We start from the raw sequence: 6316 nt of genomic DNA on the forward strand, positions 1-6316 counted from the left end.
GGATGTCTCCCAGTTAGGCTACTCAGGGGTCAGGGACCCACTTGAGCAGACAGTCTGTCCGTTCTCAGATCTCAACCTCTGTGTTGGGAGATCCACTGCTCTCTTCAAAGCTGTCAGACAGAGTCGTTCGCGTCTGCACAGGCCTCTGCTGCTTCCCCTTTTGTTGTTTAGCTGTGCCCTGTCCCCAGAGGTGGACTCTACAGAGACAGGCAGGTTTCCTTGAGCTGCTGTGAGCTCCACCCAGTTCGAGCTTCCCAGCGGCTTTGTTTACCTACTTAAGCCTCAGCAATGGCAGACGCCCCTCCCGCAGCCTCGCTGCTGCCTTGCGGTTAGATCGCAGACTGCTGTGCTAGCAATGAGGGAGGCTCCGTGGCCGTGGGACCCTCCCGGCCAGGTGTGGGTATAATCTCCTGGTGTATCCGTTTGCTTAAAGTGCAGTATTGGGGTGGGAATTACCCGATTTTCCAGGTGTTGTGCGTCTCAGTTCCCCTGGCTAGGAAAAGGGATTCCCTTCCCCCTTGCGCTTCCCAGGTGAGGCAATGCCTCGCCCTGCTTCAGCTCTCGCTGGTTGGGCTGCAGCAGCTGACCAGCACCAATTGTCCAGCACTCCTCAGTGAGATGACCCCAGTACCTCAGTTGAAAATGCAGAAATCACCGGTCTTCTGTGTCACTCACGCTGGGAGTTGGAGACTGGAGCTGTTCCTATTTGGCCATCTTTCTCTGCCCCCCTAATTTTAAAAAATGAGTACTATTTTCAAACTTAGAGAACTCATTCTTTCCTGTTAATTTTTTTCTTATAATTTTAGAATGTCTTTATTTGCTAAGTGTTTACTATTTTGCTAAAAGGCAAATAATAGGATTCAATTATACAGTACTTGCACTACTTAATCTTTAAAAGATAACATTATTACTTTTGCTACATTTCACTTACCCCTTTTTCTAGTAATTTTCCGTGTTTGAAACTTGAAAGAATAGTTACACTGACAACAGTGGCATCTGCTGGCCATAACAATTCCTCAGAAGAATCAATAAAAATTACCAACCTAATTTCTTCCATACTTTCCTGGAAATCTTGAGGCACACCTATTGCAATGCATTAGGCAAGCTATCTTTGAGGCGTCTTCAACCCAATTTAACATTGATATCGACATCTATATTAATATCCTACATTCATACATACATGTATTCTTTTTGCAACTTCAATCTGAGAACATTCTTAACAATATAAAATCTTTCTTGACCTCCAGGAGAAAATAAAGAAGCTTTTCATGTGATAATTTTTTTTCAGGAATTTTTATTCTATCCAGGGGGGAAACGTGGAATGTGAACAGAGGCTTTCTGGACCAAGGTGTAGCAGTAATGAATAAGGCAACATTGAATAACTTCACCACTTGGGTTTTTTTTCCCTCAGCTATAAAATGAGAAATTCAAAACAAATAACTTCTAAGGTACTTTTCAGCTGTGAAAGTTTATATGTATAAATTGTGTCTGGTGCACTAGTTAGGAGTTACTATTTGTTAAATGTGTAAAGCTACTTGGTATTTAATAAGAGTAAAACACTGTTCAGGGGTAGCTTATCAATCTACTGTTCACTTTTGTGATACAGAAAACTGTTCAACTTACATATGTGAAGCAAAGATATACTCCTGTCACAGTTTTATACTCAGTGTTTTATAATTAAGACAACCCGAGTTTTTGATGTTCTCTGCCACTTTTTGAATGTGTGGTCTCATAGCAAAACACTGATACAATCTGAGCTTCTGTATTCTCAGTTGCAAAATGAATAGAAGAAAAAATGTCTTGCTTACCCTCCCAGCATAAAAATTGTGAAATTAAATGAGCTATTCTTCATAAAAATGTTTTGAGGAGTACAAATGACCCAGTTAGCAAAATCCCTTTATTTTAAATATTGAAAGCAGTTTTGAAAGCATTATAGTTAGTAGAAGACTGGTTCTGGGGTCAAAACTCCAGCTCTGCTGCTTATGTATGCCCTGTGATCTTGGGAAAATCACTTGATTTCTTTGAGTTTGATGGGAATGTTAAGAGTACCTGTCTCATTTTGTTGCAGATATTAATATGTAAAATGTTGCACTAGGCCAGGCACACAATAAGTTTTCATAAGCGTTAGCTATCAGTACTACTGTCATGATGACCTGTAGGGTCAATACTTTTGTCAACTAATCCTAAAGCATACAAGCATTTGGTGTATGTAGTGAGGAGTAGAGGAAGTGTTGCCGCTTGAAAACACAAGTCCCAGGGAAAGTGAAGAGGCTTTCTGCTTTTCCATACATTATTTGCAGTATAGACCATCTGACTTAAACCTGGTGCTCTCACCATCCATCTCTACTGAACACCACTGCTGTGCTTCTGACCTGTTCTGAATTAGCAATCACCCCTCACCTTGGAAAAAATTAGCCACAGCCTAATGTGTGGATTAGATCTCTCAACAGTGGTCTCATTTAGAGCTTACCATTTCTGCCCCTTCTGAGTCCTTTTTTCTCTGATCTTCCTCCTAATTCTCTGCTGTTTTCCTTTGCCTGATTTCTCTTCTGTTTCAACATATCATATAATGAATGCCTTGGCATGACCTATCATAAAACCATCTTGGAAGGTAATGTCGAGTGCTTTCTAAGCAGCTTCATCAAATGTATAACCCAGATGGTTGAAAAAGATGATCTCAGTATGAGGTATCTGTGAAGGTGCCAACCAAGCCAGAGTGTAGCCAACTTCAGTTACATTAGCACGAAGACTTTCTTTACAGGGAAACACTTATCTATTCCATCAGCTAGTATCTGACTTTTGGTTCTGTCTTTCCACCATTTCATAAAAGTATTTAAAAAAAAAAAAAAAACTCTTAAACTCTTTTGCTTTTTTTTAAAGCAAAATTTTAAAAGCTAATAATAATGTATCTGTATCTACACCAGAGTTAGTAGATACCAGGAAGTGTGCCAATAGTCTCCCATTTGGCACCCAGAGTAGGCATTAATCATTCCAGACATTTCCTACTGCTAATCAATCTGGATATATCCTCAAAACTCTTAGTATAGTTTCCTGAGTAACCACCACCAATATATCAAATCTGACAGATGATGGGATATCTCTCTGCTTTCTCTGAACAAGGTCTGGATAGCCAAGAGGAATCAACTTTCCCAGAGCCTGGCCTAATGGCCAAATTCAATAGAGATGAATTTCCCAAAGCCATCCCGCATGTGTTCATTGAAAACAACTCTAACCAAGACACTAGACTAAGAATAATTGACCAAGTCAACACAGTCCCTGTCATCACACAGTATATAATTAGTTTGGTATGTAGTTTTTAGAATTTTCTCAAGTAGGAAGTGTTGGAGTTTTGCTTTTGTTTTGTTTTTAGTTAGTACTAGCCAGAAAAAAAAGAGGTATCGTGTCATTGAGGTATAAAAAATCCCAGACTTGGGATTTAGGGAGGGGTGTGAGAAAAAGTAACTGAAAAAGAAAGTTGCATGGAATCTAGGGCAAAGATAGTTTAAAATCTTGCTGGAGACATTCCCTGGAGAAAAGTCATCATTTATTTTGTGTTCAGTATCTACATCATTTTTCTTATGTTTCACGAATGCCCCACTTTATCAGGTGAATCACATTTCCCAGTGTAGAGGCTGAAAATATCAGACACTTGCTTTCCTGACCTCCCTTGCAACTAAGATCCAGACATATGACCTCAGCTCCAACAGTCGGATGCACCATCACTGATTTTCATCAGAAGTTAGTGACTCTGAGAAGTAGAAGCAGTGCAGTACACACCAGTGACAGATGGCACATTGGTGATGGCTAGATCCAGGGCCCAGAGGCAGCAGCAGGAGCTCTTGTGGCAGCATCATGCATCAGTAGAGCAAGCTGACAAGTTCAATGCACAGCTGCTATGTCAGCAAATCTTCAATGCACCAACCAGGGGAGTGATTTTGGCCTTTCTTCCTGGCTGCAACTGGATATGCTTTAATAATTTATTTTGTGTTGAATTAACCAGACAGTTTCTGAAGCAAAGAGCAGGGAAGAAAAGAAAAAAAGATCACTATGCAATCTCTACTTAATATCAGTCTGTGTTTAATGCTGTCAGAGGTAGTTCTTTCAAAAATGTAGAGATAGAGGTCACTTTCTAATTCTAACCATAAGCCAAATCATAACCCACATAGAATTATTAACTTTCTTTTGTAGGCTCGCATGGCTTCTTTGAATCTTTTAGTCTATGTTTGTAAATAAAATTTTGGGATCAAGACATGAGTTTTACAACCATGCAAAATAAAAGCCCTGGTTCTTTAAGGTCTAATAGGTTTTAGCAAAGGTAAAAACATATGAAGTCTTGTTTGAAAGTAAAAACGTATCTGATTGTACATTTCTGGTGAGACATACCTACCTCTAGTCTTTTCTGTTCCAAGGATAACTGTTCTGCAAATGCCTTTAAGGATGCACATCAAATTCAAATATAAGTGCTCCTCATTAAGTGGTACAATGTTATTATTATTATAAAGAAGCTTATGAGTGACTTTACTGAAATAAAGATGTACTCTTTAATGGCAAAACCCCAGCTTATTGAGATTCTACATGACTCACCTAGTTGAGATTCTAGACAACTCGCCTTAGTAAGGAAGTGCGGGAGATATTTGAACCACTACTGATATGGTTTGGCTGTGTCCCCACCCAAATCTCATATTGAGTTGTAGTTCCCATAATCCCCATGTGTCATGAAAGCAACCTGTTGGGAGGTAATTGAATCAAGGGGGAAGTTACATCCATGCTGCTGTTCACATGATAGTGAGTGAGTCCTCATAAATCTGATGATTTTATAAGGGGCCTTTTCCTCGTTGCTTGGCACTTCTCCTTCCTGCCATCATGTGAAGAAGGATGTGTTTTCTTCCCCTTGATTGTAAGTTTCTTGAGGCCTCCCCAGCCATGTGGTCAATTGAAACTCTTTCCTATATAAAGTACCCAGTCTCAGGCAGTACTTTATAGCAGGTTGAGAATGGACTAAGATAGTAAATTGGTTCTGAGAGTGGCACACTGCTGTAAAGATACCCAAAAATGTGGGAGTGACTTTAGCACAGGGTAACAGGCAGGAGTTGGAACAGTTTGGAGGGCTCAGAAGAAAGAAAGAAGTGGAAAAGTTTGGAGCTTCCTAGAATCTTGTTGAATGCTTTGACCAAAATGCTGAAACTTATATGGACAGTGAAGTCCAGGCTGAGGTGGTCTCAGATGGAGATGATGAACTTGTTGGGAACTGGAATGAAGGTCACTCTTGCTGTTTTAGCAAAGAGCCTAGTGGCATTTTGCCCCTGCCCTAGATATCTGTGGAGATTTGAACTTGGGAGAGATGATTTAGGGTATCTGTCAGAAGGAATTTCTAAGCCGTAAAGTTTTCCAGATGTGATGTGGGTGCTGTTAAAATAATTCAATTATATGTATTTGCAAAGATATGCTTTGGAATTGAAACTTAAGTTTAAAAAGGAAGCAGAGCATAAAAGTTTGGAAAATTTGCAGGCTGAAAATGTGATAGAAAAGAAAACCCCATTTTCTGAAGAGAAATTAAAACCTGCTGTAGAAATTTGCCTAAGTAACAAGGAATCAAATGTTAATTGCCAAGACAATGGGGAAAATGTCTCCAGGGCATGTCAGAGGTCTTCATGGCAGCCCCTCCCATCACAAACCCAGAGGCCTAGGAGGAAAAAATAGTTTTATTAGCTGGGCACAGGGCCTTGCTTCTTTGTGCAGTCTTGGGACTTGGTGCCCCGCATCCTGGCCATAGCTAAAAGGGGCCAGCATACAGCTCAGGCCATGTCTTCAAAGGGTGCAAGACCAAAGCCTAGGCAGCTTTCATGTGGTGTTGAGCCTAGGGGTACACAGAAGTCAAGAATTAAGGTTTGGGAACCTCAGCCTAGATTTCAAAGGGCGTATAAGAAACTCCTGGATGTCCAGGTAGAAGTTTATTGCAGAGGTGAAGCCTTCATGGAGAACATTTGCTAGGGAAGTGTGGAAAGAAAATGTGAGATTGAAGCCCCCACATACAGTCCCCACTGGGGCACTGCCCAGTGGAGCTGTGAGAAAAGGGCCACCATCATCCGGACTCCAGAATGGTAAATCCACTGACAGCTTGCACTATGTACCTGGAAAAGCCATAGACACTCAATGCCAGCCCACAAAGGCAGCTGGGAGGGGGGTTGTACCCTGCAAAGCCATGGGGGTGGAGCTGCTCAAGGCCTTGGCAACCCACCCCGTGCATCAGTGCGATCTAGATGTGAGATGGAATCAAAAGAGGTCATTTTGGACCTTTAAGATTTACTGATTGCTC

The sequence above is a fragment of the Trachypithecus francoisi genome, unplaced genomic scaffold, assembly GCF_009764315.1.
Source record: "Trachypithecus francoisi isolate TF-2019V2 unplaced genomic scaffold, Tfra_2.0 Lachesis_group11, whole genome shotgun sequence".
In the NCBI taxonomy this organism is placed as follows: Eukaryota; Metazoa; Chordata; class Mammalia; order Primates; family Cercopithecidae; genus Trachypithecus; species Trachypithecus francoisi.